Below are 24100 nucleotides of genomic sequence, written 5' to 3' on the forward strand. Positions count from 1 at the left end.
CTCTACTCTCTATGAATTTATTATGCATAAATGGTATGAAATTCAGGCAGATTTATGCACATTTCCAGAACTAGATAGTGGTGATATTTGCATAACATTGTGAATATACTTAATGCCACGGAATTGAACAGTTTCAAATGGTTACAATGGTAAATTTTATGTTGTATATTTTACCACAGTATACACAAAGAATTATGCAAAAATATGCATTTCATTATTATTTACGATAAGAAATTAAAACTGTCAGGGCGCGATGGCTCAGGCCTGTAATCCCAGCACTTTGGGAGGCCAAGGCAGGCAGATCACCTGAGGTTGGGAGATCGAGACCAGCCTGACCAACATGAAGAAACCCCGTCTCTACTAAAAATACAAAACTAGCCAGACGTGGTGGTGCATGCCTGTAATCCAAGCTACTCGGGGAGGCTGAAGCAGGAGAATCTCTTGAACCCAGGATGCAGAGGTTGCAACAAGCCGAGATTGCACCATTGCACTCCAGCCTGGGCAACAAGAGCAAAACTCTGTCTACAAAAAAAAAAAAAAAAAAGAATTTAAAACTGCTCAATACCCAACATTAGTCATTGCCACATTATGGTGTTTTTGGAAAATTCTTGTGATATACACTTACTTATGTGAAAAAAAAAAAACCAGGATGTGAAACTATATACACAATATTACCTCAGCCATTTCTTTAAAAATAATCTGGATAGAAATATGTCCAAATATTACCTGTAATGGAGCCTAGAAGAGTAGTAGAATTATTAACACCTCTTCCTTTCTCTTATACTTTGAAAAGCTTTCCAAAATTTGCTAAAATTAGCACTTTCTTAAAACATGAGATTTTTGTGTGTGTGATTTTTAAATTTTAGCTTATTAGCTATCGTTAGTGTTAGTGTATTTTCTGTATGGCCCAAGACGATTCTTCTTCTTCTAGTGTAGCCCAGGAAAGCCTAAAGATTGGACAACCCTGCTCTACTACCTCTTAAAAAAATAGAAAAAAAAAAAAAAGAAAGGAAGAAAGTGCACTCGTTTCTTATTACTGCTTTATTTTTTTTCCATAAGTTATTGGGGTACAGGTGGTATTTGGTTACACGAGTAAGTTCTTTAGTGGTCATTTGTGAGATCCTGGTGCACCCATCACCAGAGCAGTATATACTGCACCATATATGTTGTCTTTTATCCCTTGACCCTCTCCCACTCTTCCCCCCAAGTTCCCAAAGTCCATCATATCCTTCTTATGCCTTTGTGTCCTCATAGCTTAGCTCCACATATCAGTGAGAACATATAATGTTTGGTTTTCCATTCCCGAGTTACTTTACTTAGAATAATAGTCTCCAATCTCATCCAGGTCATTGCAAATACTGTTAATTCATTCCTTGTTATGGCTGTGTAGTATTCCATTGTATAGATATGCCATAGTTTCTTTCTCCGCTCATTGATTGATGGGCATCTGGGTTAGTAACCATTTTGCAGTTGTGAATTGTGCTGCTATAAACATGTGTGTGCAAGTATCTTTTTCAAATCATGACTTCTTTTCCTCTGGGTAGATACCCAGTAGTGGGATTGCTGGATCAAATGGGAGTTCTACTTTTAGTTCTTTAAAAGATCTCCATACTGTTTTCCATAGCAGCTGCACTAGTTTGCATTCCCCACAGCAGTGTAGGAATGTTCCCTGATAGCTGCATCCATGGCAACATCTATTGTTTTTTGATTTTTTGATTATGGTCATTCTTGCAGGAGTAAGGTGGTATCTCATTGTGGTTTTAATTTGCTTTTCCCTGATCATTAGTGATGTTGAGCATTTTTTCATGTTTGTTGGACATTTTGAGAATTGTCTATCCATGTCCTTAGCCCACTTTTTGATGAGATTGTTCCTATTGCTGCTTTAACTTATTTCCACAACATTAGTGCCTTAAAACAACACGCATTTATTATATACAGTCCTAGAGGTCAGAATTCCAAAATCTATATATAAGGCTGCATTTCTTCTTCTTGGAGACTCCAGGGGAGAACCCATTTCTTTACCTTGTTAAGTTTACAAGGTGCTGCACATATTCCCCTGGCCCCTTCCTCCAGCTTCAAAACCAGCAGTGTAGTATCTTTTCTCCTCTCTGACCTCTGCCTCTGTTCTTACATCTTCTCCGTATCTTCTCACCCTCTTGCCTGCTGTTATGAGAATCCTATGATTACATTAGTCCACCTGATAATGCAAGATAATCTCCACATCTCAAGATCTTTAGTTTAATCACATCTACAAAATCCTTTTTACTTTGGAAGGTAACATATTTGCAGGTTCCAGGTATTATTAGGGCATAAACATCCTCAGGGCCATTTATTCATTCTACCACAAGAATGAAGAAATTAAAAAAAAAAAAAGAAAGAAAGAAAGGTGGGGATGGGGAGGGGGGAGGGGGGAGGGAGAGAGGGAGGGAAGGAAGGGAGAGAGGGAGGGAGGGAGGGAAGGAAGGAAGGGAGGGAGGGAGGGAGGAAAGGAAGGGAGGGAGGGAGGGAGGGAGGAGGGAGGGAAGGAAGGAAGGAAGGAAGGAAGGAAGGAAGGAAGGAAGGAAGGAAGGAAAAATGTCTCTCAGCTCCCGTTTTTATTCGTGTGTAACCATTGAATTCACCTCTCAATGGGAAGAATAACAAAAAGTTGAAGCTCTTTAATCTCCTATGCTTTTTAAGTATAAAATTTCAGCTAACGAGGAGTGCACAATGAAAGCCATCTATAATAGAAATGGAGGGAAGGGGTAGCTCCAACCTTGTCAAATACCCAGAGAACATTCTAATGTGTTTAGATCAGTCTGGGGAATCATTTATAAATCATTCTGGTTTTAAACATTTTGAATCTTTCTTAGATATGTATTTTTAAAAGTCTTTCCTCTACCATTTTTCTGTGTCAAAGTCTATGGAAATAACCACTAAGATAAAGAATCATAAAAACTCACTAGCTTATGTTTTCATGTGTTTTATGTATAAGGATATGTTTTAGGTTCTACATAAAGCATATTAAGGTATGCCCAGAAAATAAAATCATGTCCCCCACATTTTGTTGAGAAACAATGACGGTTAGGTTATAGCCAAATTTTTTTGCTCATTACAAAGTCTGAAATACAGCTTTTGATTTCCTTTGCCTGAGTAGAATGTATAACCTTTCTAAATTTATTTTTATTTTCCGACATATTATTTGCCTTGATACTGATGTATGTGGTATACTTGTAAAGATAAATCTTTCTTCTTTCCTTTCCTAATTTGTTCAAACCTTTGATTTATGAGAAGAATCAATACTGTAAAGAACGCTGATGGCTTCATAAATATTTTTATCATTGAATTTCAAAAAAGTACATACAATAGTTACATAACTCTTATTCCCATTCATGTGTCATCTTTGGAGTCTATGGTTAATAATAATAATAATACTAAAAACAATGGATTTAGATTGAGTAGGTACCTGTACATGGGTGAATTCATTGATTCATTAAATATTTACTACTACTTCAAAGAGAGTAAACAGCCTGGTGGGCACAGTGACATGCTGAAGCTGGCTCAAGCTGGCTCTCATTGGCTCCCAAGAGACAATTCTCTACATCTCTTCTCAATTCCGCTTCATTGACATCAAGTTAGTAGCTTGAAATCAGTCATGGTGAGAGTGAGAGTATTTACACCACAGAAATTGGCAAACACTATAAATTTGGGCTTTTTGTTAGACATTTACCAGGCACCACTGCAATACATAGATGTGGCTAACAATATGATGTGTTAAGAAACAAGAGAGATAATAAAAGCACCAAGAAGGGGTGCTGAACACAGAAGGATCAATAAAACCTTCGCTTTTGGGGCTAACCTCCAATGTCACCTCCTCTGAGAGGCCTTTCAATACAACTTTCCTGAAAAAACCCTGCTCCCAGGCATGCTGTCATACTACACTGTGCATTTATTTCAGAAAATCTGCCACAGTTGATGATTATCTTACTTATTTTTACTTGTTTATCTGTCTCCCTTACTGGGATGTAAACTCTTCAATGCAGGTTCTTATCTGCCTTGTCTCCCTGGCTACTAAAAGGCACTCAAAATACTTTTTAAAGTTAGTGGTAGAGTAGCAGTAGGGTCTCAAAGGATGAGCAGAATTTGGCTAGGCAAAGAACTAAAGGTAGAACATTCTGAGCAGACAGAAATACAAAGAGTGTGGTGGCCAGAGAAAGATAGGGTGTGCATAAAACTTAAAGTAAGGAGTGGCCTCTACACTGGATCATGTGAGCCACCGGGACCCATGAAGGCCACTGTTCAAACTCCTATTTACCCAGAGATGAGCAGGAGCATGGCTAACTCCAAATTGGCACAGATGTGGTTTTAAGTCAGGAAAAAAGAAAACTAATGAAACATCTCTCTCCTATCTGATTGGTAAATTGAAGTTCTTTTTCCTCAGTAAAAGGGATTTATCCCTAAAAAGCATTGCTGAATCTCCCCAGTTCAGAGTGTTCAAAGTGTAAAGCATTTGATAGCATTTAAATTGAAACAAATAAACAAGGCAATGAGGATATGTTGGTTTCCCCCATGTGCATTATTGAAGTCCTTCTGTAAATAATTGTGGTCTCTTGACAATGCTGCATGTATTAGATCATCTGAGAAATGTATTAAAGGGGTTTTCTGTTCAGTGAGGGAGCAGGGTATTCAGTACCTAAGGAGAAAAGCTAATTTGACTACAGGTATTGAGTCTGCATAAAGCACTGAGCCAATGCCCTCTCCCACTTCTGCAACATGCTCACAATCTATTAGATGAGGTGACAGGATCTTCAATGGGATGAAGAAAGGATAAAATGATGGAATGACTAATGCTGCTGGGTGAAATTCAGCAAGGTTTCAGGGGAAGGTAATGTTTGGTTTGGCCTTAGAAGATGAGTAGAACTTGAGCAGGCAAAGTCTCAGTGGAGGGGGCACTTCGACAGGAAGAACATGCTGATCCAAACCACAGAGGCCAGAAGTCAGGGTGTAGATATATTTGAAGGCTCATGGAACTGCCACACATAGAGCAACTTACACAACTCTGAGGAGAACAACTGCCAATGTGCTTTTGCAAAACAACATTCTAATTTTACTTTGGTTTTCATAATGGCAAAGTGATTCATTAGTTCCTATTACACATTGCAATTTCAAAATGATAAAACACTGAGAGTCCTTTCTTAATTATGAAAGTTCAAAAAAGGGAACTTAAGCCAAATCTGCTGTTTCCACTCAGCAAATGTGTGGCCACAAGAGGTGCTTGACCAGCCTGCACACAACTCCTATTAAGTCTTGTCCATACAAGCTTAATAATAAGATAATATCTTTGCTTTATACACACAGTGGAGCCTCATATGCATACCATAATTGACTATGCGGGGTTAGAGAGGCCCCAAGTCAAGCTATGTCACAGCCACGGCATAATCGACTATATTCACTAAAAGCACAATCACACCAGGCTCACACCTGTAATCTCAGCACTTTGGGAGGCCAAAGCGAGTGGATCACCTGAGGCCAGCCTGGCCAACTTGGTGAAACCCTATCCCTACTAAAAATACAAAAATTTATGGGGCATGATGGTACTTGTTTGTAATCCCAGCTACTCGAGAGGCTGAGGCATGAGAATTGCTTGAATCCAGGAGGCGGAGGTTGCAGTAAGCTGAGATTGCGCCCCTGCACTCCAGCCTGGGTGACAGAGTGAGGCTCCATCTCAATAAATAAATAAATAAATAAATGCACAATTCAGGTAAAACTCACTTGAAGACAACTTAAAATGTGAAAATAACTGATTTCCAAAATGGACGTACAAAGGTGGTTGTTTTACACTTATTTCACCATTGGTTTCCCTTAAATAGTGAGTTTTAAAATGACAATTTATCAAATGCTATTTTCATCAGAAATATATTTTTTGTGTGAAGAAAAGCACCCCAAGGGCTGCTTGGTGACCAAGAACAGAGACTGATTCTGGCTGGCTTAAGTTAAAACAGAAATTCTTGTATCAATATTATCAGAGAAAGATAGTGTGTGCATAAAACATAAAGTCCAAATTAAGGAGTGGCCTCTAGACCACTAAATAAAAGATAAAGCTGGAAATAGAGCTCATAAAAATCTGTGCCTCCCACAACCCAGAAAAAGAGGGCAGCTCCTGGAATCCAGATAGAACTGATAGAAAGTGCCTATTTGATCATTTTTCTGATCTTTTTCACTCAGCTCAAGCTTCAAATTCCCAGGATAAAAGGACCAATCTGGAATTATCCAGAGACAATCACACCCCTTCAATTACAGTCCCACGGAAGCTACACAGGTTCATGGAGAATGGTTTCCTCAAAGGAAATTGGTGCTTTTATCAAAGAGGGTAGAATGGGTTGGGCATAGTGGTTCATGCCGGTAATCCCAGCACTTTGGGAGGCCAAGGTAAAAGGATACCTTGAGGCCAGGAATTCCAGACCAGCCTGGGCAACATAACAAGATCCTGTCTCTAGAATTAAAAAAAAAAAAAATTAGCTGAGCATGGTGACACATGCCCATAGTCTTAGCTACTCAGGAGGCTGAGACAAAAGGATCACTTGAGCCCTGGGCAACAGAGCAAGACCCTGTCTAGAAAAGACAAAAAAAAGAAAAAAAAAGAGAGTAAGAAGGTAGAATGAATACCCAGTAGCCAGAAGATGAGGAATAGCCATTCTAACCCCTAACCTGAGGGTGTTCTGCCTGTGATTAGTCCTGACTCACTATACCAGTGTGATACAGTTGAGAATTTTGTCTTTCTCCTTATCCAGCCTTTCCCGGACCCTTTTTGTTCTGAAGAGGTCGTAGCAACTTCTAGAATCTGTTTGTGGAGGGAATTTTACAATACACACCTGTTGGTTAGTCGGTGTTTCCGTGTGATACTTTTTACACACTCAACAATTTACCTATCCCTCCATACACAGCAATATGACTGTTATCTAACCACTAGGAATTTTTCTCCATTACGTCTATAGTCACATGCTAGTGAGATAATTTAAATATGTCCACAGAATACAGAATATTTTTCAAATAAGTTTTTAGAAGCTTAAAAGGAAAAAGGCTAATTAAAAAAAAGACTTTAGGTCTTTTGTACCAAACATTCAATTAAGCAGATATTTTTTGTGTAAGTTACTTAATTACACAGTTGAGCACTGTGTAAACACATCTCAACTCTCTATATAAACATGTAGCTGTTAAATAAAAAACCTATAGTATGTACAATATGTTGCATTTTTCCATAGAAAAAAAAAATGAGTTCTGTCAACATGTCCAGCCAAGCTAAAGTAGAATGACTTCAGCTACAAATATCTAGAAATGCTGAGTAAAACGGGATAAAAAAGAATTCGTTTTTAAATGCCCAGCTAAGCTCATGAGAAATAATGAAGAATTCCAAGAATATGGAAATGACCAGGTTCCAGAAAGGCAGAGGATGTCCAAATGGATGCAGCAGTGGCTTTGGGATGGGAGAAGCAGAGGGACCCAGATGATGCTGGGAAATAGGCCCTCCCATCTACACTAGGACAAGATACAAGGGTGGACCATGCAAAGAGGACAGTGGCGGCTGAGACCTCTACATCAAGCTAGAGTCCTACAGCGCTACAACTTCAGTATAAAGGAACTGGACAAAGTCCACCTACCCACCAGGGAAACAGCAAAGAGGCTTGCCTCAGCCCTAAGAGCAGGGTGGGAAAGGAAAGTTTCCCACGAGAAAATGAAGCCCCATGCCCATGCCAATCCTAGGCTTGGAGGCTGGATTTGCACTTTCCTTGTGATATGGGATTTCCCCAGTTTGAAACTGACATAGATGTTGCTCCTGGGCTGGTTGCCCAGGGCTCCTTGAAGAAGAAAATCCAAAATATCTCTAGAAGGATATTCCACAGGAAATGCCACAGGGATTACCACAGAGGAAAAAAATTTGCTAAAGATCAAGTTATATATATATTTTTAATTATATAGTATATGAGGTAAAGATCCAACATGAGTGAGGATCCAAAGCTCTCTCAAGATCCAAAGGTCTCTGCCATAGAAAAGCAGATATCATTTCCAAATTATTTTATTTATTCTATTTTTACTATATTTTTAGAGATGGAGTCTCACTCTGTTACCCAGGCTGGAAGTACAGTGGTGCGACCATAGCCCACTTCAGCCTTGACTTCCTGAGCCCAAGGGATCGTCCCACCTCAGCTCCCAAGTAGCTGAGAGTACAGGTACATGCCACCATGTCCAGTTTGAAATAATTTCATATTATCTGGAAGCTAGTATAAAAGAAATATTAAAATGACTAAAGAGATTAAAGGAGGAATAAAATTCATAATGAAAGAATAAGACATTATGACAAAAGAACACACATAATTTTTAAAAGAACCGAATGGAAATCTGCAAAAAAAGATAAAATCTGAAAAATTAATGGATTGGTTAAATAACAGATTGGACTCTGATGAAGAGAAAATTAGCTAACTGGAAAAAAAATCCTAGCATATTACTTTGAATGTAGCATGGAGAGACATTTTAAATGTAAAAAACATAAAAGGTGGAAAGTAAGCAAGATGAAAGATGGTGTGCATAGGAGCCAAGAGAAAACTTCCCTTTAGAAGTTTTGCTGAAAAATCAACTAGAAAAAGGCAGATTATTTATTTTATTTTATTTATTTATTTGCCTGCTAGACAAATTCTAAAAGAGCTTTAACACTGCCAAAAGGCAGGTTAATAGGAGAAAGGCATACAAGTGTATTAGCATGCACAGGAGACGTACGGAGATTTGAAAAGCAGGATGCTTGATGCTTTTATACCATCTTGAAGTTACAGAAATAACAGGGGCTCAGAGAATGGCCCAAACCAGGTTTTGATGGTAAATCAGGTTATGATGGCAAGACCAGGTTATGGGAGGAATAGAGAGGAAGCCTGGCTAGTAAGGGTGGTCTTGTTATGTAGAGGAAACCTCACAGGTGGCAGACCTCAGAGAGAATAGGTAGTAAGTGTTTCTTTCAGGCCCTTAACTGTGTCAAACTCTCAGTTAATTTTTCCTAAACTGGACAAGGGAGAGCCTCAGAGAAAGCCTAGCTTTGTCAATGCAGACTTTCTCTACAGAAGCAAATCTCCCTACAAAAGACAGCATTTCAGCTATTCTTATAGTTCCAGGCCTTCTGCACAGCCATCTTGAAATATATAAAAGAAGTATATTTGGGGGGTGAAATATTTTAGTTTCCTTCAAGTGAAAGGTCCAAGATACACCTGTTTAATAGGATTTCTAGAAAGGGTTATAGAGAAAATAAAGAAAATTCAAAGAGGTGATGTCTGGAATTGACACAAATCCTCACATCGAAGAGGGTGTGCAAAGAGGCCAGAAAGGGAAAAATAGAAGTAAATCTGCACTTAAATACATCAAAGCAGAACTGTGTAGTGTCAAAAAGAGAATATCTTAAAATCAGTGGAAAATAAAAAATGGAATAATTGGACTTACAGCAGACTTCTCAAAAGCAACAACAGAGGCCAGAGGAAAATGAAATCATATCTTCAAGTATAATTTCAACCTAGAATCCTTTATCAAGCTAAGTTGTTATTCAAGAATGAAAGCAAAGTAAAAATAAATGTTGAAATCAACAAAGTATAAGAAATACCAATCACAGGCCCTCGTAAGATAAAAGGAAATTAAATTGAAGAAAGAATGGCAACAAGAGGACTATTAAACAAAAAAGTTGGTAAATATGTTCGGGCATGGTGGTGTGTGCCTATAGTCCCAGCTACTTTGGAAGCTGAGGCAGGACAACTTTAGCCCAGAAATTCAAGGCTGCAGTGAGCTATGATTGAGTTACTGCACTCCAGCACTCCAGCCTGGGCAACTGAGTGAGACCTCACTTGAAAAAAAAAGTGTAAATAAAAATAAACATTGAATGTAAAAAACTTCTAATATTTCATTTGAAGAGTTTAAAAATAAGGTAGAGCTGAAATGTCAGTGTGAAAAATATGATTGCTTACAATCAAAATGTACTAAGGTCTTTTTCTTGTTCAGAAGGATTCACTTTACACTGTGTAAGTCAAGTGCATGTGTCAAAAGTGTACAGGTAATCACTAAAAAAAATAGACTGCAAAAGAATGTAAAACTTCTAAATCAGTACTAAAAACATAAAATTTGATCAATTCAAAGAAAAGAGAGAAAAGGAAATAAAAACGTAAGATATATATATATACACACATATATATACACACACATACATATATATATATATATATATATATATATATCCATAGGTTATTGGGGAACAGGTAGTGTTTCGTTACATAAGTAAGTTATTTAGTGGTGATTTGTGAGATTTTGGTGCACCCATCACCTGAGCAGTGTACATTGCACCCTATTTGTAGTATTTTATCCCTCATCCCCTTCCCACCCTTGCCCCCCAAGTCTCCAAAGTCCATTGTGTCATTCTTATGCCTTTGCATCTTCATAGCTTAATTCCCACTTATGAGTGAGAACATACGATGTTTGGTTTTTCATTCCTGAATTACTTCACTTAGAATAATAGTCTCCAATCTCATCCAGATTGCTGCAAATGCTATTAATTCATTCCTTTTTATGGCTTAGTATTCCATTGTGTGTATGTGTGTCAAAGTGTACAGGTAATCACTAAAAAAAAATAGACCGCAGAAGAATATAAAACTTCTAAATCAGTACTAAAAACATAGATATATATATCACAGTTTCTTTCTCCACTCATTGATTGATGGGCATTTGGGTTGGTTCCACATTTTTGCAATTGCAAATTGTGCTGCTATAAACATGCATGTGCAAATATCTTCTTAATATAATGATTTCTTTTCCTCTGGATAGCTACCCAGTAGTGAGATTGCTGGATAAAATGGTAGTACTACTTTTAGTTCTTTAAGGAGTCTCCACACTGTTTTCCACAGTGGTTGTACTAGTTTACATTCCCACCAGCAGTGTAGAAGTGTTCCCTGTTCACTGCATCCATGCCAACATCTACTATTTTTTATTTGTTGATTATGGCTATTCTAGCAGGAGTAAGGTGATATCACCTTGTGATTTTGATTTGCATTTCCCTGTTCATTGGTGATACTGAGCATTATTTCATATGTTTGTTGGCCATTTGTATATCTTAAGAATTGTGTATTCATGTCCTTAGCCCACTTTTTGATGGGATTGTTTTTTTTCCTGTTGATTTGTTTGAGTTCATTGTAGATTCTGGATATTAGTCCTTTGTCAGACGTATAGATTGTAAAAATTTTCTCTCATTCTGTGGGTTCTCTGTTTACTCTGCTGACTGTTCCTTTTGCCATGCAAAAGCTCTTTAGTTTAATTAAGTCCCAGCAATTTATCTTTGAAAAACATAAGTTATAAGATCAAATATGTAATATAGTCTGAGTAGTGTTTAGAATTACACCTATACATTAGTATAATTTCATTTTCAGAAAAAATGAAATCATAAAATACATTATGTAAATAATCATAAAAAAGTAATACAACTACCTACTAAATCACAGAGCCTCTCTGATTAGATTAAAAATAAACAGACAAAATAATAATCCACGTGAATGCTTCTTACAGGAGACCCACCTAGAATACAATGACACTGAAAGGCAGAAAAAATGAAAAACAATATATATATATATAGATGGTCCCTGAGTTACAATGGTTCAACTTATGATTATTTGACTTTACTATGGCGTGAAAGCAATACATATTCATTAGGCACTCCATTTAGTAGAAATTGTACTTCAAGTACTCATGCAACCATTTTGTTTTTCACTTTCAGTATAGTATTTAATAAATTACATGAGATATTCAACACTTTACCATAAAGTAGGCTTTGCATTAGATAATTTTGCTAAACTGTAGGCTAATATAAGGATGTTTAAGGTAGGCTAGGCTAAGCAATGATGTTCATTAGGTTAGGTATATTAAATACATTTTTGACATGATGTTTTCAACTTATGATAGGTTCATCAGAATGTAACCCCATTGTAAGTCAAGGAGCATCTGAATACCAGGTAAATTATAAACAAATGAAAGCTTGTACATTGGCATACATAGTAGATAAAACAGACTTCAAGTATTTTGCAGAATAATAAAGGCTATTACCTAAAACTAAAAGGAAAATTCTCCAGGAAAATAGCATAATCCTATGCCTTTTTTTTCCCCCACAACATTATATCTCCAAAACACACAAAACAAAAATTAAAATACAAGAAGAAATTGACAAATACACACCCACAGTGGAATATTTTAATGTTTCTTTCTCAGAAATTGATATATCAAAGAGATAAAAAATAATAAGCATATAGATAATTTGAACAATGCAACGAATATGATTAAGCTAATGAAAATATATGGAACCTTATCCCAACAATTTGATTATAAATATTGATTTTCAAGCACAAATAAAAGTAAAAAAATTACCTAGGCAACAAATAAAATCTCAGGAAATACCAGAGAACTGGTATCACGTGGACTGTATTCTCCGACCAACATCAACCCAAAACAGAGCCCAAAAGGTCCCAGTCTTCTGGAAAATTTTTAATTTCCAAAATAATTCATGAGTCAAAGAAGAATTCTAATGGAAAATTAAATTTTAAAGAAATGGTCAATAATAAACATTAAGCTTGGGTTATATCTGAATTTTTTTTTAAGAAAGAGAGGGAGAGTTCTGAAATGAATATCATAAAACATAGTTTTTAAAGCTGGATGCTATATATAAAAAATGCTATTATATTATTTTCTGTATACTTCAAATAGTTTATAATTATTTTGAGTTTAAAAATGAAGTTACTTATTCTGCTTTATATAAATGTTATTTGTATCTCAATCATTGGAGGAACGGGTAAGGATTTGTTTTGTATTTGTTTTCCATATGGGATAGACAGGAATTTAGACAAAATGCTTCTATCAGTGAACACAAGGCTTCACCCAATATGGGGCAACTGATTTTCCTTACTCTCTATGTCCCATTGTACTAGAGGTTAAAGGCGAGATGTTCCCAGTCTGGCCTCTAGGGTCACCTTCAGGTCTGTGAAAAATACCTCCTGCTGGTGACCAGAAAGGCTGCAAAGCCAGTCATTTTTAAAAAGAACATATTGCAGATCACCCATGTAGAAAATCAACCTTGGGGGCAAGCCTCATGGTTGACAACATTTATATTGACCCCACTTAAAATATTTTATTACATACTTCTGATAAAAAAGCAAAGTCTGCCTATGAGTTGGAGTTTTAGTAAACATCCTCCCTTTTTGAAGTGTGTCTTTAAAATAGTCATCGTAAGCAAAACTGAGAACTCCCTACCCTCTGTGACTCAAGTCTTAGGCAATCCTCAGATTCTCTTTCCCAGTTCTCCCAGTTAAGTCCTGGGTGATTCCTGCTATCAGAATTTTATGTCATTATTGTCAAACTTGAGTAATGTATACCCTCTTTTTGGAGGAAACATATTCTCCTGAGCCCCTACTATTGACAAATTACTTTCGTTAGAATGTTACTTAAAAAATATATACAAATGTAAAACTAGATATAAACTCATTATGCTAAACAACTATAATACCAAAACAAATTTACAAATTAGAAACAAAACTACCAAACCAATACAGTTCAAATTATAATTTAATGTGACAATTAGTATTGTTTTGCTAAAATTGTATTGCAGTTAGAAACTATTGGCTTCCTATTAGGTTCAGGCTTAGAGACGTATTGGAGGGCTGGGGAAAGGAAGAGTCAGGATATTTGCTCCCTCCCTTTTCTGGTTCTAGTCTAGCAAAGAAGCTCCTCCCTCCCTGATGCCACCTGGCTCCAGAAGGCAGCTTTTGCCATGGTTACTGACTGCATCCAGAAGCCCTGGTTTCTTGCCTCTGCTCACACTATCTCCTCCGCAGATGCCTCCTGGTACTGATCTGCTGCTGCCACTAACCTCTGTTTTGCCCCTGCATTCCCTGTTTGGTTTCTTCCTCTCTTCCAATACCATTGTGATATGGTTTGGATTTGTGCCCCTGCCCAAATTTCACGTCGAATTATAATCCCCAGTGTTGGAGGAGGGGACTGGTGGGAGGTGTTTGGATCATGGGCGAGGGCACGGGGGATTTCCCCCTGCTGTTCTCATGATAGTGAGTGAGTTCTCATGAGATCTAGCTGTTTAAAGGTGTGCAACACCTCTCCCTGCTCTCTCTTCCTCCCGCTCCAGGCATGTAGGATGTGCCAGCTTCCCCTTTGCCTTCCGCCATTGTTGTAAATTTCCCGAGGCCTCTTCCAGTCGTGTTATCTCTAGAGCCTGCAGAACCATGAGCCAATCAAACCTCTTTTCTTTACAAATTACCTAGTCGCAGGTAATTGTTTATAGCAATGCAAGAACAGACTAATACGCATTGTTTTTTACTAGTTTCCAATAATAAATCCCCTTTATTAAACTACTATTCTTATCATACTCTCTTTTCCTGACTGACCCCAGGGATGCACAGGTTATATGTAAGAGTGGAAAGAGTTGGAGAGCAATCAGATTTCTTCCTTCATCCATGTGTATTTATGCCAATTGTTGTACTTTTAACTTCCCTCTTTTTTACACTTCAAAGTGCCAAGAATAAACCAAAAAGAGGAATCTCCCCAAAAGTGTATACAATTGTTTTATGCAGAAACCATTTTTGTTCCCTAAATTTCCTGTGGCTCCATATGTCATCAGAAGGGATTCAACAGGAAAGCATCTGTACCACAAAGGGGAAGCACACCCAAACAATGGATGAGTTCTGTCTGCAGATTCCAGTTTGAGAGGAATGGCTGAGCAACCTTAGATATATCATCCCCAAAGCAACTAATAACTTAAAAGGGAAATCTGAATATTCATTTCCCTTGAAAAACTGGTGAATGAATTGAGGTAACCAATTCTTTTTTTTCTTCCTAGAGTTCTTTTAACATTACATGATTTTTCAACATTTTTCTTTACTGAGTTGCACCACCAGATAGACAAGGAAGAAGTTAATGTCCACACTTGAATATGAAAAAGGGAGAAGGGAATTTTAAATCAGGAAGCATGTCTTTAAAGGCACAGCATGAGAGTAAATAATTTATGATAGAACGACCAATATTTCTTCTATCAGATGCCGAGTTTCTTACTTTCTCTAATGTAGCTTTTATGTTACATAGGTACCAGCTCCTACTTTTATCAATTCTCAAGGCCATGAATATTTGATGGGTTGGGAAAAGTATGGCTCCTCCTAAGAGTCTGAGAGAAACAGAGCTAGCATGTTTAATGTTTGTTACAGAAGTTAACTGATGGCAGGACATTCCTTGCAGGTCTTCAAACCAGCAAAACATGGGAGGTTAAGTTGATGCCAGGCTCCACTCCAGACAATTAAGACAGAATCTCTGGTGGGAATCTCTGGGGGTGGGTTTCAGGCATTAGAATTTTTAAAAATTTTCCCACATTATTCTAACGAAGCCACTAGCCTCAGCCACAAATTAAAAGTTACCTTGGATACTACCTTTTTATTGGATTCCGTTTTTTTCCTCATAAGAGTTTGTCCATTTCTCCCTCTCATTCGTTATTATTTTGAATGACATTGACATAAGTGATACTAAAGCTATAATCAACTTGAGATTTTGTTTTACCCGCCATTTGATAAAAGAAAACAGAGAAGGGAAAATACGAGTCCTTTCAGGGGTAGGGGATGGTGATTATAGTGATGCCTGCCAGAATCCTCAGATAGCTGAACTGTGTGACTTTCACCTCAAAAGTCACTATCAAGGGACCATGTATCAAATCCACTGTCCATTGGTCATTCATTTTGTGTAGTCCTTTTTCTCAATATCTTCAGGCTGTTAGCACATGGTATCAGACACAACCTGTCAATCCTCATCATATTAGAAATGTCCCAGTTCACATTCTCCAGAGTCTATGGTTCTTATAGAGTTGAAATCTTAGCACTCATTATAGCAACACCACATTGTATATATATATCTCCCAAGACAAACACCTCACAAAGAATAAACAATGGCTTAGCCTGGGGATCCCCTAAACATGCTTGATAGTACACCTAATAGAAGTTTAAATAAGAGTTTAACATTTTCCCCATGATCCAATGGATCATCTTGCACCTCCCCTGAGGTGCTCACACCTCACTCCAGAGACCACTGAGCCAGTCTACTGGATAATGCTGCCTGACAAACATTTATTACTGTTGTGCTTTGAGTTGTCCCTGAATCTAAATATTATAGCAGAAATTGTGAATGAGAGTTGTTCAACAATGCAAACAAGGTAAATAGAAAATTCTTCATCATCACCCATGAGTTACTTGATGAAAAATTCGAACGGAATTTTGTGTTAATACCAAATGTTTCCTGTTACCATCAGGGCTAGGCCTCTAGGACTTCCCAGGCTCCAGTCCGATCCTCTGAACAATTTTACTCAAATCACTTTTTGAACTGTTTATAGCTATTTTCATCATTGTTTCAGCGGTCACTCTAAACCAAAAAACGACCTCTAGGTTTTTTTGCTCAAGTGCTACATCCTTCAAAAGAACACACTAGGAAAGTTCTGGCCATAATTTCAAAGTAGATTTTCTCTCTACAATAAATAGGTGTGTTTAAAATATAAAATGTTCTCAATGAGGCATCCTTTATGAAAAAATGCGGTATAGCAAGGACTTTGGCAAGTGGATGATTCTGAAAAAATAAAAAGAGGCACAGGAAAATTTCTTAAAGGTCACTGAAAGGGGGGAAATGAACTGAAATGAGCAAGTACAGAGATTTGAGTCATGACAATTAAATAATCACAGAGTTTGATTCTGGTTTTGTAGCAGAGGAAGCTGATCTGCCCAAGGTCATGCTCTAGTTTAATGGCAGAACCGAAAACATCTGCAGACTCCTAGCTCCCTGTCCCTTCTTTTGGTCTATAATATAATTACTTCCTTAATTACTTATCTTCCATTCTCTTTTCTGTCAGCCTTAGATAAGAAGGCCAAGACATTTCTTTGGTTGCCTTGTAAATCATCCTTACTTCACAAAGACCCATGCCTCCCCCTTGGGTGTTTCTTTTTCCTGTGGTCTTCCCATAGGAGAAGGCTCTGTATTCCCAACTGCAGGGTTCCTGTCTGCCTCATTGGAGAGTCCTTTCATCACTGCAGTGCGTGGGCTGCCTGTCTCTAAAAATAAGATTCCATTTATTTGTTTGGTACAAGGAAAATCAATTATGATACAGTTCTCACTGTGGAGATATTCTCAGACAATATTTTAACTGACTCCCAAGTTCTATTTTAAAAGCATCGTAACCACAGAAGGACAGAATTCTGGAGATTAATAAGTCTGCAGAGTTCATCTAATGTGGTTCCTTACCATTTGGGGGTCATAAAACCCTTTGAAAATATGATGATGGCTACAAAAACTCTCCCCAGAAAAAAAAAAAAAAAAATATATATATATATATACAAAGATATATATGAAGACATATATACAAAATTCATACAAAAGCATGCAATGTTTTTCACTGGCCAGGAGGCTAGACCCTGGATCCCTGGGTTTAAGACCCCTTTGTTGACTGAGAAGGACCCTAAACCCCTACAAGGAAAATTAATTTACTGAGCACAGAGCTAGTTAGTGGAAGAAATAGTACTAGAACACAGGTCTCTTCTTCCCAGTCTGGAGGTACACTATACGATGACAAAGGTGACCATGTGATTTATTATCTAAACCAGGACACTTTAGAAAATGAAAAGGTGGGCTATTGATGATAAAGACAACAGGTGTAAACTGAAACCCTTTGGGGCAAATCAGGACATATGGTCACTTCAGTCACACCAAAAACGGATAACCTCTTAGACCTGACACTTCTCTTTGTGCCAGAAAGCCAAAACCTCCCGAGAAAAAAAGAAAATGTGAACTTGCAATACAACCTCTGTATCTTTATTCTACATTGCTTTAAAGAGACCAAGCTTCTACCGTCTTGTGTGAGTTCTCATTAAATGCATATCACACATCTCATGAACATAACATACAAAGGAGATTATTATAACACTTTATAGCAACAGGATTTAAGTTTCCTTGAGACCTCCCAAGGGGCATCTCAATCAATTTTAGGTTTTATCAGCAACACGGTAGTGAACATCAGAACTTTCTCTTTGCTGCTGTTGGTAAAGTCAGTTTCACTCCAGAGGTTTGACCATTTCAATCTGACTATGCAAAGAAAAGATAAGAAAAATTGATTCCATTGTAAAGAATCTCCCTAAAGGTCTAAATAATTCATATCAGTCTCAACCTTCAGACATTATCTCAAGCAGTAAGCATATTCCAAAAGGCCCCAAACTTCTAGTACTTTCCCTCGTCAAAGCCACACTCATGCCCTTCACTCATCGGCTGGCCTTTCCTCTAAAGGGTCAAGAGACTGTGTCCATGCATCATGTTCTTAGAATGTTATTATAATATCAAGACTTTAAAAGAGAGTCTGTTTCTCAGCTTAGTGATATTTAACTATCCTAGCAAAGCCTCCAGTTCTGAATTATATTACTATGGTCTACTTTGGGGCCCCAGATCAGCCGCTCTCACTGGCTATATGTTAAAATTATACAGAGAACTTTCAAAAAAACTCTCACACTTGGGTTCCACCCCTGGAAATTCTGATTCATTGGCTACAGGTTGGGCCTGAGCATAATCATTTTTTCCAAAATTTTCCCAGGCGATTCTAACCTGCAGCCAGAGTTAAGAACTACTGCCTTAAAGAAAAACCAATGGGCATTCCATAGGTAGTATCTACTGGCTTTTTCCTTTTCCCTTAAAGTTAGGGGGATGCAATGGGACATGATCTGGCACATATTGGAGATGAGCTGGTGGGAAGGGGAAGAGGGCTTAAAGAGCTAACGTACAGTCCTAGTAGACAGTGGTCTAGTAAATAGGCACAGCTGTACACTAACCTTCTGCAACGACCCAAGTGGGTCTTCGGCATTAACAGCAAAGATCCTCAGAAGAAATCTCCTTGGCACTCAGGTACAAGAAATATCACATTCCTTCATTTTCTAAATTAATGTGTAATTGGCTCACCCCACACCTTCCAGTTGGTGGAGAATCCAGCTACAATCATTTTTCCAGACAACCCTTCTCTGTTTTTACCTATACTCCCTCAACCATATCTACGCATCATAAGCCTCAAGGATTATGTGGCTCAAGAAAATGGAACAAAGGCCCCTTTTCTTCTTGCCTACTCCCATGTAATCGCTGTCATCTTGATGCTTATTCATAATGCCACTGGTGTGTGGCATTCTCCCCTAGGGAGAATTGCAACTCCATATTGATCCAGGAGACATCAGAAGGGCAGTGGCAAAGAACAGGCTGCTACTCTTTGCCTCACTACTGAAGGAGAAAAGCCCTGCAAATTCTGGGGGACTTCCTTAGAAAACAGTTCTGTTTCCTGAAATAATAGCAAAATCTCTTTCTGATCTTTCTGTTTCTAACAATAAGTACTTCCTCAAAAGGCTACACCTCCTCTTCTCTTCTTCCCACCATCACCATGAAATCTGGAATGATCCAGCTTGACTCCTTTCATGCACCTTCTTAAACTATTTAAGTTACTATCTACTGTGAGTAGACACCACTATAGCTAATCCTTCTAAAGAAAGAATGTGTCAACAAAAAGGTAATGGCAACATAGAAAACCCAGGTGCTAAGAAGCAAACTTAGCAATGTGTGTCCAACTAAGTTGGACATACAAAGATATATATGAAGACATATGTACAAAACTCATACAAAGATCTGCATGCAATATTGTTAACTGACCAGGAGGCCAGTACACCCAAAAAACAGAAATTCTGAATCAGGGCACTGAGGTGTGCTTGCCCTTAGAGAGGTATTCTCAGCTGAGAGGCAAGAGTATTTCAGAAGGTCTCCCCATGGTCTGGATGAAATCTTACTCCAGATAGTTTAATTACCAAGGAAACTTAGGTATACTCACCCAGCTTCCCAGGTATCTTGACATAGAGAAAGTAATGGTGGTGGTGGAAACCATCAGGAACTGAGATGCAAATACTCTGGTCTCTTGGAATGCATCCTGTCCCGTAAGTTAATAAAATAGTAGTCTGGTTTTCTATTAGTTGCATGCAAATTTAATTATGCAAATGTCTCTGCAAGTCTGATCTTTTCTATATATCCTCATATTTTATTTTTGTGCTTGCAAGAATTAAGCTTAAATAACCTTGTGAGGACTTTTCAGAGTCAACCATTTGGCCTTCCTTCCCTTGGAAGCACCTCCTCCCCTCCTCAGTGTCTGCAGAGCTATTTCCAATGGAGTCACCTTAGGCTTTGTCCGCTTCTTAGAACTTGCGAACAGATGAAGGGGACCCCTAACATGGCAACAACAACAACCTGGAAGTGGAGAGTGCAAAAAATGACAAATCTGCTTTCTACAGCAGAGGCACTCAGGTGCTGGACCCTACAGTGTGCAATAACCATGGGGATCATGGATATTTTGCATTGCAACCATAGGAAGTCTCAATATGCTGTGTGTGTCCTCTAGTGCCTGGCACATGGCAGACGCTCCACATTATTGTATCTTGTGCACATTCTTTCCCTAAATGGGCATCCCAATATCTCAGGTTTAAAAACAGCCCAGCAATATCTATGTGCTACAAAACCAATGGATAAATAGACCTAAATAAAATACTCATTCACAGATAGTGCCCGAGGCCTCAACCTTTTGCATTATATGAACAGGGGCCTGAGCTTACACTTAACTGGCAAAGGAAGTTTGCTTGCAAAGCAATGTTTGACCCATTGAACAAGGAGTGCCCCAGGCAGAAACTAAAATGCTATAATCCAGTTTTAGAGAACTGCTTAAGCCACGTAGGTCTTTGGACCTGAGGTTTAGCCCAGCCCCACGACTGGCTGACCCACTGTTCTCTACTATATTTGTCTCTTGATCTTTGACTTCACTTTTATAAGTAATGCGATCATTCTAACTCTAATTACTTAGAGCAAATCATTGACTTTGGCCATCAGTGTTTTTTTACCAGCAAATTTTTAAACTACAACATTTTTATTTCTGTATCTAAAGATTTAGGTAGACTCATTCTCTGCTATTGTGCTACTTTTTAATTTTTTTAAGAGATAAGGTCTTGCTCTGTCATCCATGCTGGAGTGCAGTGGCATGGTCATAGCTCACAGTAACCTAGAACTCCTAAGCTCAAGGGATCCTCCTGCCTTGGCTTCTCAAAGTGCTGGGATTACAGGCGTGAGCCACTGCACCTGGCCAGAACTTTCTTTTTAAAACTAATTACTATGCACAAGCCTTTTGCTATACATGTAATCTCATGTAATCCTTTGGATATAGTATCTCATACTCCCATAAATCCTATGAGGACTCGTTACTTCAATTTACAGACGAAGAAACAAAGAAACAAAGAAACAGCCACATTCACTTCACCTATTATAGTCCTTGAAGACAGAAACAAATCAATTATCACCTCATTTCTGACAAAGAATCATAGAGTGTGTCTCTAGATATGTTAGTCTGATGCTGACTGATCTATGCTGTGTGGGATTGGGCAGGGCACAAGCAAAAGGTACCATGACTCTGGGGAAGTGGTGGGTGGAGAAAGAAAGGGCACATTGCAAGATAGCTGATGCGGAATACTCCGAAAAGCTGTGTTTTGGTTTCCTGTGAACTTGTCTCATTTTTTTCAGTAAGCGTTCTTCCCTAAACTGTACTGTCTAAATGTCATAGGTAGAATTTGTTCAGCTATGAGGGCATCCCTTCTAGTAAAAGTTTGGAGATGTGTTAGTTATCTAGAGCTGAAAAAAGAACTACCCCAAAATGAAATGTGTTAAAATAACATTTATTCTTTCATGGTTTCTATAGACCAGGAATCCAGACATGGCTTAGCTGGGTTCCCTGCTTTAGGATCCAACAGGTTATAATTAAGATGTCAACCAGGGTCACAGTCATCTCAAGGCTCAACAGACAGGAAAGAACTCGCCTCCAAACTCACCCACATGGCTATTAGCAGGACGAAGTTCCTCACCAGCTGTTGGACTCAGGGTCTCTGCTCCTTGCTGGCTGTTGGCTGGAAGCTACCTCAGTTCCTTGCTATGTGGAGCTCTCTAGAGGACAGCCCACAACGTGGCAGCTTGCTTCAGCAGAGCAAGCAAGCAGAGAGGACCAGAGAGAGTGCGAGCAAGACAGAAGAAGTCACGGAAGATTTTTGAAACCTGTGATGGCTAATTTTGTGTGTCAGCTTATTTGGCCTCCCAGATATTTGGTTAAGATATTTGTGAGGATGAAATGAACATTTAAATTGGTAGGCTGAGTAGAGTAGATTGCCCTCCTCAACATGGGTGGACCTCATCCAATCAGTTGAAAACTTGAATAGAAGAAAAGGACTGACCCTCACTCGACCAAGAAGGAGCTCCTCCTGCCTGACTGCCTTTGAACTGGGATATCAGCTGTTTCCTCCTTTTGGTCTCACACTGAAACACTGGATGTTCCTGGGTCTCGAGCCTGCCAGCGTTTGGATGAAAGCTACACCATCAGCTTCGGGGTCTCCAGCTTGTAGACTCCACCTGCAGATCTTGGGGATCTTGAGACTTGCCGACCTCTATAATTGCATGCTGTACATTACATGTTCTGTTTCTCTGGAAGACCCTGACTAGTACCTAATCTAACCTTGGAGAGGACAGCCCATCACGTTTGCCATAGTCTGTTAGTTGCAAGTGAGGTCACTTGGTCTAGTCAACACTCAAGGAGAGAGGAAGATGACACATGTTGTGGGGTACCAGGAGGTGTGGGGTACCATGTTAGAAACAGGCCTACTGCAGTGCATTCCCTGCCAAGTTGGAACGAAGAATGGAGATAACTGGAGGTGTGTGGAGCCGGCAGCAGGAGAGGAAACAGAAGAGGAGTTTGCATGTGGCCTTGGAAGTTACCCAGGGAGGTCACCTTTTAGTGCTTTCTCTCTGACTGGTTAGGGATTTGCAACCCAAACCTAGGATTTCATAGTGAAACAAAAGCATGAACCATAATCAGCATCTGGATCTGGCACATAGCAGAATTTGGCAAGTCTCAAAGCCTGTGGAGATGCAGGCACGGCAGAAAAAGCATAGATTTGGACTCAGAGGACCCAGATCAGAGTTCCACAGAGCCACGCAATGAACTTGGCCAAGCTGTATGAGGACTCTGAGGTGGGGCTCTGTCTTCCCATCTGTGAAATGAGACTAATGGCACCTTCTTCACAGAAATGCTGGGAACATTAAATTCTCATTTCCTTAAAAGTGTTCCATTGAAAGCTAGTTCAGCAAAAATATGACTAGACAGAAAAGGATTACACTAACCATTCAATGTGAGAAATTCTGGGTTAAAAGGTGAACCAATCCTCTTCCTACATTGTTTGAGGGTCATTAAGAGGTACTGAGTATTCTGGGCCTGCAAAAGAAAGGCGGATGAGTCAGTGTTAACCAAACAGATTTGGCTACCACACTTTTTCCAAGAGAATTTTATGTGACTTGTGTTACATAATGAATTAAATAACACAGGTGTAAATGCCTACCCTTGGAGCCTGGCAGATCACCCACATGTAGTCAGTGTATGTTGACTCTGAATCAGATTATAACGCAGTAGTCATGGCAATAAGCCACATTGAGATGACCAGGACTGAAATCACAGATGTCCTAGCATTTGGGTAATAGAATAAATCAATCTCCTGCTACTAGATGTGACTATCCTGTGGATAAATAGCGGGCCTACTAGGTTGGGCTTACTAGGTAGTGCTCTGATAGATTCTCTCTCTCTCTTTCGCTCTCTCTCTGTATATATATATAAAATATGTTTTCAAAGGCTGCCTGGAGCTTTTTTTTTTTATTTTTCGGAGACAGAGTCTAGCTCTGTCATCCAGGCTGGAATGGAATGGTGCAATCACAGATCCCTGCAGCCTTGAACTCCTGGGCTCACACAATCCTCCCACCTTAGCCTCCCAAGTAGCTGGGACTACAGGCACACGCCACTACACCTAGCTAATTTTTTTTTATTTCTGTTGAGACAGGATCTCCATATGTTGCCCAGACTGGTCTCAAACTCCTGGGCTCAAGCAATCTTCCCGCCTCATCCTCCCAGAGCGCTGTGATTATAAATGTGAGCCGCCCC

The 24100-nt window shown here is 38.8% G+C and overlaps 1 pseudogene; it reads right to left on the reverse strand.

Moving 5' to 3' along the window:
* Positions 1-8617: 8617 nt before the first annotated feature.
* Positions 8618-8690, reverse strand: LOC129488967 (uncharacterized; annotated as a pseudogene).
* Between the last annotated feature and the right edge of the window lie 15410 nt (positions 8691-24100).

The sequence above is a fragment of the Symphalangus syndactylus genome, chromosome 8 (genome assembly GCF_028878055.3).
Source record: "Symphalangus syndactylus isolate Jambi chromosome 8, NHGRI_mSymSyn1-v2.1_pri, whole genome shotgun sequence".
NCBI lineage: Eukaryota > Metazoa > Chordata > Mammalia > Primates > Hylobatidae > Symphalangus > Symphalangus syndactylus.